Consider the following 14637-nt stretch of genomic DNA (forward strand, 5'->3'; position numbering starts at 1 on the left):
GATGAGTTCCTTCAGAAGATGATGAAGAAATCCCTGCAGAGTCCAAACGGTCACCTGGACTTGTTTGTTCGCTTTCTCCATGGACTCAGTCTGGAATCCAACCATAGACTCTTAGGAGGCCTGCTGGGTCTCACTGACAATCATACAGGAACCTTACAGAAGGTCATCAACAACCTGAAGGAGATGAACACTGGTGATGTTTCTCCTGACAGAAGCATCAACATATTCCACTGTCGATGACTACATTTGTGGAGACCTTACTGAAAGAGGGGCTCGGTCTGGTCGAGAACGCGGCAGACGTGTGGATAGAAAGAGCACATCGGGCGCTGGGACCGCAACCCCCGAAGAATGTATCACCACGTTCAATACTTGTGAGGTTTTCGAGCTTCAAAATGAAAGAGTCTGTGCTGCGCAAGGCTTGGCAACAAAAGGGACTCTTTTGCCGTGAAAAGCGAATAAATCTCGACCACGACTACCCACCAGCCATTCTCAGAAAACAACGAGAGTATACGGAGGTTCATAGGGCTCTGAAGGAGAACGGGGTCTCGTTCCAGACCCTTTTTCCGGCGAGATTGCGAGTGAGATATGAAGAAGGGCCCAGAACCTACGACAACATAGAGGAGGCTACGGAGGACATGGTCAAAAGAGGTTACAAAGTGAAAGTCATCAGTTCACCTGATTCCCTGAAGGAGCAGATCGAGCGGCTGACCTGGACTAGGACAGGAGGGAGAAGAGAGAAAGGCGCCTCCAGCTCTTCAAGAGAAGTCAACTACAAAGAGAGGCTCCGGGCATTTAGGAGAACATCACCACCAGCTCCTTGAGAACTGAAGGATACCACGTTTTTCCTCTTGAGGTACACTTCTCAGATAGAAATTTCTACATAGGCTAAGTTAAAGATGATAGTTTCACAAAAAGGTTCGTCAGGGTCCATCCGGAACTGTGCTGCTGCCACCTGAAGGGCCCTCACCAATAGATTTGGGAGGACATTCCCTTCCGGGCTGTCACCAAGAACCTCAACAGGGTCTAGGTTATGGACCCCTGTTTGGAAGCCGAGTTTGTTTGGTTTTGTTTTTTGTTTTTTTGTTTTTTTCATTGTGCAGTGAGTATGTATGTTCTTGCTTTATCTGTTCATGTTCTTTTAGTTCTAGTGGGCTTGAGGGGGCTCTCCAATGTGATTGGTGAAATGGAAGACATCACTTAAATGGACATAATACATAAGGACCAGACGGGTTTTATCAAACACAGAATGACTCAGGACAACATCAGAAAAACATTTCACATCTTGAATCACGTAGAACAAAACAAAATAGAAACTGCAATGCTGAGTTTGGACGCAGAAAAGGCATTTGACTCGGTCAGATGGTAATTTCTGTATAAAGTGTTGCATAAATTTGGATTCCACCAGTCCTTAATTGATGTATTGGTTGTACGAGAAACCATCAGCTAAGATAAAAATTAACGGAGATCTATCGGAATCATTTATTTTGGAAAGAGGTACGAGGCAGGGGTGTTGTATTTCTCCTCTCCTCTTCGCCCTTTTTATAGAGCCTTTGAGCCAATGGATAAGGCAGAGGCCTGACATAACAGGAGTTGCGATGGCCTCTGGTGAACAAAAGCTATCCCTGTTCGCTGATGATTTAATACTAACTATAACAAATCCAACTAAAACTATACCCATATTAATGGAGATGATTGCGGAATATGGTTCATTGTCGGGTTACAAGATTAATATCAACAAGACTCAGGTTTTAACACTGAATTATGTCTCTCCAAATAAAATTAAGAGTTTGTATAGATGGAATTGGGAGGCGGATACCATAAAATATTTGGGGGTTTTTCTAACAAAAGAATTTTCCAGGACTTTCGATGCCAACTATGGCCCCCTAACATCAAGACTAAAAATAGACATACAGAGATGGAATGTGATCCCTTTTTTCAATTTACACTCCAGAGTTGAGTCAGTCCACGCTTGTTATATCTATTTCAGTGCTTACCTATCTTGATTCCGGAGAAACAATTTACAGAATGGGACAGATTAATATCACAATATATCTGGCAAGGGAAAAAGGCCAGAATAAGGTACAGAACACTGCAGTTGAAGAAAGAGAAAGGGGGGTTGGGTCTTCCCAACCTACAGGAATATTATCTTGCAGCTCAACTGAAACCATTAATTTATCTATGCTGTCCACAATACAATGCAGGATGGAAAGACATAGAGAGTTCCTCAGTGGAAGGTGTACCTCTCTTATCGATGTTGATGGACAAAGAACTACAAGATGATTTGATGATACGGCATGACTCGATGTTATACACAATGCTAAACTCTTGGAGAAGAATAGTGAAAATTTGCCATTTAGGTAACCAGATCAAAATGTTCAAGTGGTGCGCTTTTGACTCGGCTTTTAAACCAAACAAGAATGACGGGAGATTCAAGGGATGGATCTCAAAAGGATTAACCACCTATTATACATTTATCAAGAGGGGGGTGTTTCAGAGTTTTGAAGAACTTCAAAGGTCAAATGGGTTGGAGAAGGATGACTTCTTCAGATATCTGCAGGTTAGGTCTTACTATAATCATAATCTACAAGAAACTTGGGAAACAGCTGGACCAGGATTCTTAGAAGTGCTTTTGTCATTGTTGAAATCAGGTTCCTGTACTAAAGTTGTCTCCAAGTTATACAATGGTATTCAGCTGTTCAAACAAGTTGACACAGACTACATAAGGAATAAATGGCAAAAAGAAGGAAATTTAATTATTTCTGTTGAAAGCTGGGAAAAGATTCACAAATTTCAATGGACGACCTCAAGCTCCAATTCATGGAGGGAATTCTGTTGGAAGAACATTGTTCGGTTTTTTGTAACCCCTGCCCAGAAAAAACATCACAGCAACAGTGCTACCTGCTGGAGACAATGTAAGACAGACAAGGCAAATCATTACCATATCTTCTGGGGTTGTCCGGTGATCAAACCATTCTGGGATCAACTGTGCATGCACTTAAATAACATTTTTGTTGAGAAAATTCCTTTTAAATGTGAAGTCCTGTACTTAGGAGACATCTCATGGGATAACTGGAATTTGTCAGATAAAAAACTCATGGCAATGCTTCTGGCAGCAAGCAAAAAAACTATCACGAGAAAATGGTTGAGGACTGAAGCACCTACAATTGATGAATGGATTGATATTGTTCAGAATATTTACATTCTAGAGAAATTGTCATTCTGTCTTAAAGGTCAAAGAGACTCCTTTTTCAGGATATGGACAAAATGGACGGAATATATAAAAGCTGTAATTTCTGTAAACTGAATTTGACTGCTCTGTAAAATCATTGTCATGATACACACTGCTAGACTGGTTCATGAGATGATACACATTTTACTGTGTTTTTTTTTTTTTTTTTTTTCTTTTTTATGTTAAAAGGAATGGAGTATTATTAGCAATTATATTTTCATATCCACACTTGATGTGGACTTTATATTGTACGCAAGAGAAATGTCTTTGCTTCTCCAAATAAACAATAAATTACAAAAAAAAAGAAAGTTCGAGAGTCTGAATCCCCGTCCCAGGCGCAAATCCTCATGGAGGCTTATGAGGAGGTCAAAGATGGCCAATCCGTTAATCCCAGCTCCATAACCGGGGTCTATGGAAGGAAGCCGCGTGCATGGCGCACTGATCCAGGATAGCTTTCACCTGGCTTGATGAATCCGTGTCTTCTCATCCTGGATGGCTTTTAGTGCAACCCATGAAGCCTGGACACACGTGTTGTGGATTGGTTGAACGCTGAAGGCTTAGTGACTCATCTTGGATGACGCAATCCTACTTTGGTGCAAGGGGGCCCAGACACCAACATCATCAAGAGCCAGTAATGGACTCCACAGTGCAGCACTCGTTCGCTCACCCTCCCTCTCCCATTTTATTCTGTAGAGTCAGATTCTGAAGTCGACATTTCACTTTGATTTTCAGAGTGATGACACCCTGGAAAAACTCTCCATCATTATAAACTCTCCATCATTTATTCTACATTCAGGCTGGAGAGGTGCAGGTTGTCAGAGCTCAGCTGTGATTGGCTGCTCTCAGCTCTGAAGTCCAACCCCTCCCACCTCAGACACCTGGACCTGAGTGACAACCAGCTGCAGGATTCAGGAGTGAAGGAGCTGAGTGGTTTTCTGCAGAGTCCAGACTGTAAACTGGAGACTCTGAGGTCAGTTCACCCTCTTCACTTTACAACTTCTATCACTCTTGTTATTGTTGTCATGATTTTCACTTCACTGCTGTTGGAAATTCAATTTCCAGTCACTGGTTTGTGTTTGAAATGAGTGAAACTGGATTTGAAGGTCCAGTATGTAAAATCCTGCCATCTAGTGCCATCAGATTGCAGTGCTTACTTGCTGACGCTCCCTCTCCCCTTCTTGCCAGTGAACTACGGTAGCCTTCCAGCATCATAAAGGATGTGGTTGACAGCAAAGGTGTCTAGTTCTCTGTATAATGATAAAGTTCCATCAACACAAATATTACAACCATCTATTAGCATCACAATCAGTCATAGTCACAGCAGACAGTCCAGTGCTAGCATGATTTTCAGCTAGCGCTAGCATTAGCCACCTGTATGAGCACTTAGATACTGTAGATAGATCCGATAGATCCAGCTGGACTCAGCAGAAGGTCAAGGGTCAATGCAGGTTCTATCATCTCAGTCAGTTCAGTATTGATGAGCAAGATGCAGAAAAGATTCCACTGCATTTCAGTCACTTAATAACCATTTGTTCTCAGCACTTGCTTTATTAGAGGATTCCAGCCTCCAACCATCAATATGAAACTGTCTCTCAAACTCATCTTCCCAACCAGCCGCCTACAAACATGGCGGTGCAAGATGGCCACGACCTTTGACCTTCTGTCTGTTTCTAGAAAGAAGCATTCTAATGGCAGGAAAAGCAGAGGACTTTTATTTTCTACTAATCAAAGACTTCAAACTATATTGACGGTTGTATATGAAGCTTTCAGCAATAAATCTGCACTGATTTTACACACTGAACCTTTGAGGCAAAATGAATCAATGAATTCCAACATTGTTAACAGCTGATCAGTGGTCACATGACTAAACAGGTTGATATAAAATATTTTATTGTGGTGATTCATTATTTCAGTATTATTGTTATGCTTCTGATTGGTTTAATGGACATTACAGTGTTATAGACATTCATATTTTTAATTTCATATTTTTTTAATATAGTGATGAAAACTCCACTCACTCCATCATTTATTCTCTATTCAGGTTGGAGTTGTGCAGTTTGTCAGAGCTCAGCTGTGATTGGCTGCTCTCAGCTCTGAAGTCCAACCCCTCCCACCTCAGACTCCTGGACCTGAGTTGAACCAGCTGCAGGATTCAGGAGTGAAGGTGCTGAGTGGTTTTCTGCAGAGTCCAGACTGTAAACTGGAGGTTCTGAGGTTAGTACTGGTTTGGAACCAGTGGATGATGGTTTCAGCACCAAACACACGTCATCACACATGTTGAATAAACATTGAACTGAAGGTTGATTCATATCAAAATGACATCCAGAAATATGAAAACTTCATTCTGTTCATCAGTGGTCATGTGACCAAACATCATTTCAACACACATTAGTTTTGGACTGAGGATTTAATTTCAAGGTGACATTTTCTGTAGTGTCAGATTCTGAAGTCGACATTTCACTTTGATTTTCAGAGTGATGACACCCTGGAAAAACTCTCCATCATTATAAACTCTCCATCATTTATTCTCTATTCAGGTTGATTGACTGCAGTTTGTCAGAGGTCAGTTGTGATTGGCTGCTCTCAGCTCTGAAGTCCAACCCCTCCCACCTCAGAGAGCTGGACCTGAGGTTGAACAACCTGAAGGCTTCATCAGTGAAGCCACTGATGGATCTTGTCTACAACAGAGACTATCAACTGCAGACTGTGAGGTCAGTACTGGTTTGGAAGCAGTGGATGATGGTTCCAGCACCAAAGCCAGTTGATCCCACAGCAGAGGTCCAGTGTTCCCAGTCACAGTGTGAGAGGAGGATGGTGTCGTCCAGCTGCTCCTCATTCATCCAACATCTGCTGCCAAACTGCTTCTTCTCTCAGTTCACCACTCAATTATTGATCAGTTCATCTTCATCAGGCCTCAGTATCAGTCCAACACTCCATGGTCACATGACCTTCATATGTTCCACACTTGACATGTGACTGAGAGTCTGCTTCTTCTCACCAGTCACTCCATCATCTCCATCAACAGTCAACGTCTGTGTGATGATGCGTTCAAGGACTGTGAGTCCTGACTCCTGCTGTCTCTTCTTCTCTCTGCAGGTGGGAGAGGTATTGAGGGAGGATGAGGAGGAGAGTGAAGAGGAGAGCTCCATCTAGTGGTGGCTGACAGAACTGCGTGTCACGACCTTTGACCCCAGTGGAGCCTGGTGGCTGGCAGACTGCTTCTCCCTACACGCTGCTGTGGTTACTGGGAGAGACGTCCCAGAAGCCACTGGTGGACCTTGCAGTGCCACGTGTGGACTCTTGGATTGTTCTTGGCCTTCCAGTGAAGCACTGCGTGAGCACTGGAGGTCAACCATGACTGATAGAGATCAAAGGTCAGAGGTTTGACCAATTACAAAGACCATAATTAATTAGATTATTTTCTTTAATGGAGTCCCAGCACTAATAAATATACATTTATATGCGTACCCATATAAGTCCATCAATGTTTAATGCACCTTTTTTCTTGAACAGTATCTTTAAATCTCCACCTGCTTGTGTTTGCATGTTCAGGTAGATTAATGTGTATGTAGATCTATGTTAGTAGCTTCAATGTGCTGTGAAATGTGGCATCTTCACCAACACTTGTATCATTTGACTCAGGTGTCTCAGTGTTTGCAGAGTCATTGCAATAAAGCGCTCAACACCCTGGTGGTTCTGGATTGTTCTCGGGGGTTCTAAGAGCTATACACCCTGGTGGTTCTGGATTGTTCTAGGGGGTTCTAAGAGCTCAACACCCTGGTGGTTCTGGATTGTTCTCGGGGGTTCTAAGAGCTAAACACCCTGGTGGTTCTGGGTGGTTCTGGATGGTTCTAGGAGCTTCTAGGGTGTTCTAAGAGCTAAACACCCTGGTGGTTCTGGATGGTTCTAGGAGGTTCTAGGAGGTTCTAAGCGCTAAACACCCTGGTGGTTCTGGGTGGTTCTAGTACAGACATGAGCAAACCCCGTCCTAATAGAGTTGCCGTATGTGACGTCATTGGCAGTCGCCTCTGTCCGGTCGGCGACTGCCAATGACATCACATACGGCAACTCTATTAGGCCAAACTACATTGGTTGATTAAGGTTATCTTTTTTTTTCTGTCAATCCCTGGCGTATTTACGGTACTTTGTTTGTATTAATGTTGTATACACAAAATTCTCTCTCTTTCTCTCTCTCTATGTATTGTTGGATCAGATTTCCTTGTGCCGTGCTGCTGATCCGCGTGTTGGTTGAATGAAGAGTCACAGGAGAAGAATGCCAATTTAAATATGTCTTTAGTAAAGAAATCAATTGAGGGTACAACTATACAGAGCTCTGGGCCCAGTTCAGAACCCTAGCAACACCAAAGTATTATCAGGGCATGAAGTCTGACTGCTCTCTGTCCCTTGACCCAGTCCTTTTATACAGAAAGAAAACATGCAAACACTCCCAGGTGTTGTCCTCTTCTGACTGGCTGCCCGGTCTCCAGACCCAAGCCTCATTGGATGTTGGGGCAGCCTTTGATCCAAGTCTCTGATTACTGAGTGCAACAGGAAACAAGTCCTTATTTGGCAGGGAGCCAAATGATCCATCATTGGTTCCAGCGTGACCTGTTGAAATAATACAGTGCACAACATGCCTGAGGTCACAGGCTCCTCCCCCCCGTGCCTCCGATGGATCATGAGTTCTCCCCCCTGTAAATGACCGGGTTATAAAGTCTTATGGTGGTCGCAAAGTCAGTTAGCTCTCTGTCCATCCTCTGGTCCCCCATGGTCACCCTCTGCTCCCCCAGGGTGATCCGGTCCCCCAGGGTCACCCTCTGGTCACCCACTGGTCCCCCAGGGTCACCCTCTGGTCTCCAGGGTCACCCTCTGCTCCCCCAGGGTCACCAGTTAGTGAGGGATGTTCTTCCCTTTGCTCCTTCTTGAGCTCTTTGTGTGACTCCTGCAACAATGCCTTTTCTCTATGAGTAGGTCAGCCAAATGATTAAACAGCTTTATATTAATAATCATGTTATTATAAACAAACATCTAAACTAATTATATTATTCAACACTAACATCTAAACTAAATATATGATTCCAACAGTATAGATATACATACAAGGTAAATCAAAATACAGTGACGAATGTATGTATTCAACACACACTATCTATCACCGGCGAAATAGCGTTTTGACCGCCATCTATCCATATATCACGTTCGACCGCGATGTAGAGGTCTGTCCCAATGGAGTTGCCCCCCCCCCCGTCAACATAACTTCGGTGGCCCGCCGACTCGATGCAGGTCTGTCATGTCACCCCTGTTCTAGTAGCTCAACACCCTGGTGGGGCTTCACAGACACTGACTTGCTTCCATTGACATTACAGCAACACGTTTTCTCCATGATATCCCAGGATACATTGTCTCCTCCTATGAGGTGGCTCACCAAAACACTGCATCCATCTGCTGCTGCTCCACTACCCCCCACCCCCTCTGTCTAGTAAAGCCTTCTCGTGTGTCACAGTTCCACTCATAGCAAGGCTCCATCAGGGTTAGGTAAAAACAAACCCAGTGTTTGAACAAACTGAGTGGAGCTCAGCAGTGACAAGGTCACTACTGTCCTTTGTCAAGGCCAACGTTGAGCGTCCTACTCCCCCTACAGCCACAAGGATCCAGGACTTCCTCTGGAAACACACCAGGACAAACAGCCCACATCAGAAAAACACATTTCAGTCCATGAAATGTGTGTATTTATTGATCTATTTGTAGTAGTTGATAATAGTTGATACAACTCACTGCTGACAAGGTTTACACAACACAACAAACCGTTGAGTTCAAAACCCAAAGAATAATTGTGTACTTTTCACACACATCCCCGCGCCATGTTCACTGGTCAGTGAACGGGTCACGTGACCCCGTACGTCACCAGCAGTCCATGGCTGTGTCTCAGTTCAGGCGCTGCATCCTTGGAAGGCTGCAATTTGAAAGGAAGTTGCGTCACCGCACTGCGCTGAAGGCTCCTCCCAATTCCCAATAGTCAGAACGACGCTCCAAATGCTCCCTACTGTTAGCACCAAGGCTACACCACTACTATCCTTCACCTCCTTCTGTATCCCAGGATGCTTTGCGTGCTGCTGCTGCAAAGCATCCTGGGATCCTGGGAAGTCAGCTGAAATTAGCGCCATCTACTGGCAAAGACACCGCGTATAAATTTAAGTATTGAAATTTCACATCAAATCATCAGTTTTTAACGCAGGGTTTTTACTGATTTGAACATGCAACCAACCAATGGTGAGCTTGATGCTATGAAAACCACACTTCCGGGGTTGGCCAGGCAGGAGGGAATGGCGGTGACGCAACCAGGAAGTACGCCCAAGGCTAGACCGTCCCGTGAGGTTACCGGGGAGGCGGGGTTTGGGTACCCGGCCTCCTCGCACATCAGCCAGTCGAACGGACTCTCCCACACCGTCTGCAGGACAAACTCCTTGGCGCTGGCCGCCACGCTGACCAGCCAGACCGTCAGCGTTCCCGCCACGGCGTTCGCCCTCCTCCTGCTCTTGGCGGCCGGGACTGCGTGCACCACGGTCAGGTAGCAGAAGCCAACAGAGTAGGCGCCGCTGACCAGCTTGCACAGCGCCTCGCCGAAGATCCACTCCGAGAGGTGGTAGGTGGCCCAGAAGGGGAGGCTGGAGGTGAAGAGGACATTGGACAGGACCAGGTTCAGGAGGAAGACGTTGGTGGCGGTGTTGAGCTTCTCGTACTTGTAGATGACAAAGAGCACCAAGCCGTTGCCGAGGTAGCTGAGCAGGAAGTTGACGTAGTAGAAGACTGGGATGATCCTGGCGCCAAAGTGGTTGACGCCGGTCCTGGGACACAGCTGGACCGGGTCGCTGACCACGTAACCCGGCTCATAGGTGTTGGCGGTGTCGTTGAGAAGCTGCTGGAAGAGCAAGTACTCGTCGTCGTACTCCTCGTAGTCCATGACCTGTACTGGACCTGTGGAAGACACATTACAGACGGTAAGTCTCAGTGGATACATATATACATATATATATATATATATATATATATATACATATATTATTTTGAAATTAGTTTATTTTGAAAATTCACCGGATTTTCTTTTCTAGTTGTTGTTTTTTTTAGCAACTTCCTGTACTATTGACGAGGATCGCTCACGGCTCGCGCACAAAATAGAGCAGACGCCGAAGCGACAACTGCATGGCGCGAGCCACGCGCCTGTTTGCGTCTAGTGTGAACCACCACATTGAATAACGTGGGCGCCGAATGGAAGCGCTCGGCGCTTCGCTTCCACGTCCAGTGAACTGACGTTAAATGCATGGCGCGATCCGCGAGGGGAGCCGCGCGCCTGTTCGCGTCGGGTGTGAACTACTACATTGATGAACATGGGCGCCGAATGGAAGCGCTCGTTTTTTTTGTTGTGTTTACAAGCCGGTACACCGGCTGCAAGCGTGTGACTGTGTGCTGTGAGTCAATTCATTTCCAGTTTCCACAATCTACGGAGCGGCCAAAGGCTCAAAAAGCATCGTGTGCGTTAATTGCGCGATAAAAAAACTTTTCGGCGATAAAGCGGCGTTGAGTTAACGCGTTAATAACGCATTAACTTTGACACCCTTAATATATATATATACAAAGATATATATATATATATATATATATATATATATATATATATATATATATATATATATATATATATATATATATATATATATAAAATGATATATATATATCATTTTTATTGAAAGACATTGATGGCATAATTTACGTATAAATAAACAAATGGATTTTATGACGCAGGCAGAAAATGAGCTTCCCCTCCATGAAAGACCAGCAGCCGCCACTCCCCTCAACAAGTGTCCAGTCTCATCACGTCAGGGAGAAACAGGTGCAGCTCTTCAAAGAGGAAATCACATTTTTCTCACCGTCATCATGGACTGCCAACAAGTGATGGCAACTGTAGTTTTGTAAAGAGCCGCCAGGGGGCGCCCTCAAGTCAAAACTACCTTCTACTGCAGACTGTACAGAGAAATGAACACATGCTGAAAAAATAACACATTGATTAACAGACAAATATTTCAGACAGGTCACTCTATAATATGTCAATAAGAAACAATGTGTTCAAATGTGGCCTTGAACCTTCAAACCTTCCTATGACGTGTCGGTCCTCGCAGCTCCCAGTTCTGCCACTGAGGGGCGCTGTTTGACCAGTTTTTGCTTGTTTGGTTTTGTTTGTAGCCACAATGCAACCATCAGTTGTATCATACTGGGGAGTTGATCTTTCTGCCTGGCAACAAGACATTTCCAGCCAATAGAAAAACTATGTCAACATTGATCAACTGCTCCTCATTCATCCAACATCTGCTGCCAAACTGCTTCTTCTCTCAGTTCACCACTCAATTATTGATCAGTTCATCTTCATCAGGCCTCAGTATCAGTCCAACACTCCATGGTCACATGACCTTCTGATGTTCCACACTTGACATGTGACTGAGAGTCTGCTTCTTCTCACCAGTCACTCCATCATCTCCATCAACAGTCAACGTCTGTGTGATGATGCGTTCAAGGACGGTGAGTCCTGACTGACACTGTCTCTTCTTCCCTCTGCAGCTGGGAGACCTTTGTGATGGGGAGTGAGGAGGAGAGTGAAGAGGAGAGCCCCATCTAGTGGTGGTTGACAGAACTACAACCAGTGGAGCTAACCAGCAAGCTGGCACGACCTTTGACCCCAGTGGAGCCTGGTGGCTGGCGGACTGCTTCTCCCTACAAGCTGCTGTGGTTACTGGGAGAGACGTCCCAGAAGCCACTGGTGGAGCTGAATCCTCAGTGGAAGAAGCAGGACTTGGAGCAGCTGCTCAGTGAAGGCAGCAGCAACACAACCACTGCTTCTGCTCTCATCATCCACGGCTGGAACATCTCAGCATTAAGGTTTCACACATCAACAACACACTGATCTGCTCTCACTTCAGAGTTCTATAACATCTTCATTTTGGAGGTGAAAAATACTTTTCAAGAGACTTTATTTCTGCTTCATGATTTTAAATAAGGAAATCATGTGGAAAAGATAAAGTGATTCACAACACAACAAGGGAACTCAAATCATTATTGAATTATAAGTAAGACAAAAGAAATTTCCCTCAAAATAATTCATGGTTTTGATGCTTGCCAGATGTTTGTGTGGAGATTTCAGAAGGACGTCAATGAATCAGAAGGAAACCAGATCATTTATTTTATGTGATTATGTTATATCATCCTAACTTTGTTACTAGCTCAAACATTATATTTCAATGATTCAATATTCTGACAATAAAAGCCATCACAACCTCTGACCTGTGAGACCTTGACCTCAACTGACGTTTCATTTCTGCTGCTTTAACACTTTGATTATATATCTCCTGAAGTCCTGCCATGGGGATTCTCCATATCTGAATAACTTGTGTACTCAAACCTTCTGTAGGCCATACCCACTTCTCCACTAGGTCTCAACATAAACCACATGAATCAATTAAAATAAATCTCACTTTTACAAACAAATCCAATTCAGTTCAAATATAATTTAAATAAAATAAATGTTACATTATAATTAATCACCAACAGATAAATCAATGCTGGATATGAGGTGGTTTGTCCTCTCTGGGTCGGCGGGGAGACCCTGCCTCAGCGGGAGGAGTTCCAGCATCTCGGGGTCTTGTTTGGGACGCCTCCCTGGGGAGGTGTTCCAGGCATGTCCCACCAGGAGGAGACCCTGCTGGAGGGACCAGGTCTCTGGGTTGGACTGGGAAGCCTTGGGGTCCCACTGGAGGAGCTGGAGGAGGTGACTGGGTCCAGGGAAGTCTGGGGGTCTCTGCTGAGGCTGCTGCCCCCGAGACCTGACTCCAGATACGGCAGTAGAAGATGGATGGATGGATGGATGGATGGATGGATGGATGGATGGTTGCCAGGTGATAGAACATTTCATAAAAACAGACTCTGCATTATAACTTCTATTACACTCTAAATAACTCACTCCAATATAACTGCACTCGTCCTTCTCTCACATTACATTGGATCATAATGACCAAACAACACAACAAAGACAATGATCCAACTGTACTGCCACTTCCAGACTCAGTGTAGGTCTATAGGCCTCTTGGACCTTCATGTGAACCACTGCGTGTTGACTGGAGGTGACACATGGCTGACTGCTGTCCTCCTACCTGGACAATGCAATCTCACTTTCAATCTCACAGCCACTAAAAAACCTGATTGTGATTGAGAGGTCCTCAGCAGCCAATCACTGTTGGGAGTCCAGCCTTCAAACACTCCTCCTGAATCCACAGTCACATCTGTGAGCATCTGGAACTTTGGCCCTGATCCTCCACACCACACACCTTGGGATGACAGCGCCACCTACCTGGATCCTTTCAGCAGCCAGTCCATGCTCTGACCCGTTTCCACTGTGGCCTGTTGGCTCATCTGGACCGGAGTCTGGATCATCAGTGTCCAGGTTCATGGAATCTGTCAGAGTGCCGCCGTCCTGTGATGTAATGATAGAGAATCACTCTATTTATACTAATGTGCAGAACCACGAGAGTGTCATTTCTTCACTGCTGTCAGCAACAAGCATTTGGTGTCACACTGGTGTACAACACTTATGGGCTAATTAATAAGAAATGACATATTTATGAATCACCCGCAATGCCCAGATTGTTGCTGCTTATCTGCTGATATGAGCCGTCAACTGTTGCAATATAGAACCACGGGCAGGAAATTACAATTAGTGTAGAGTGTATTATAATTTAAAAGTTTACTAATGGTAGTTCTTTAAAGAATTTAGCAGGGATGGAACAGGCTAACGTGACGACGTCACCTCTAACACGGTAGGAGCTCAACCTGCTGTCACGGTGAAAACTGTGTTACGTCCCGTCGAGGGGGACCGAGACGCAACGTGTGGGACACCTTCCCCCACTCCCAAGCCTCATTCATTTCTCACGGCAGTTGGCGGTTTTCAACAAAAACATTTATGAATCAGTAAATGAAATAAACAAAACAACTTAACCAGTGGGCAGCAAAGGCTTCAGGGTGGGCCCAGGCCAAAATAATAAACCAAACTCCAACTAGCTCGCCTTAAGAACTAACTAAAGAAAGAAAGAGAAGCCAAATACAGAAAGGCTAACCTCCCTACATACTTAATAAACAGGAGAAAAGAGGGGACAAAGAAAATGGCAGCCCACCCCTACGGCTGCGTGCTCTAACGCCATTTCAGAAGTGACTAACTGCAGAGTTGGGAGCGGAGGAGGGATGACCGTCAGGCTGGCTCGACTGCTCCTCCTTCTCAGCCGTGGCGCGTCCAATCAGCAGCCGACATCCAGGACCGCACCTGCAAGGCGTCATCCACTCTCACACACACACACAGACACAAACATAGA

General features: G+C 44.9%; 1 long non-coding RNA gene across 2 annotated transcripts in view; it reads left to right on the forward strand.

Moving 5' to 3' along the window:
- Positions 1–4003: 4003 nt before the first annotated feature.
- LOC142892777 (uncharacterized) overlaps positions 4004–14637 on the forward strand; it is a 141500-nt gene continuing 130866 nt past the window's right edge. The window contains exons 1-3 of one of the 2 annotated variants that reach the window (XR_012927487.1): positions 4004–4199; positions 5271–5443; positions 5767–5909. This is a non-coding gene — a long non-coding RNA (uncharacterized LOC142892777). Of the gene's footprint in view, positions 4200–5270; positions 5444–5766; positions 5910–14637 lie in introns of those variants that run through there. The other variant, XR_012927486.1, reaches the window with a different exon arrangement.

This window comes from Nelusetta ayraudi, unplaced genomic scaffold (assembly GCF_046127955.1).
Source record: "Nelusetta ayraudi isolate G7.1 ecotype Tasmania unplaced genomic scaffold, CSIRO-AGI_Nayr_v1 ptg000039l, whole genome shotgun sequence".
Lineage (NCBI taxonomy): Eukaryota > Metazoa > Chordata > Actinopteri > Tetraodontiformes > Monacanthidae > Nelusetta > Nelusetta ayraudi.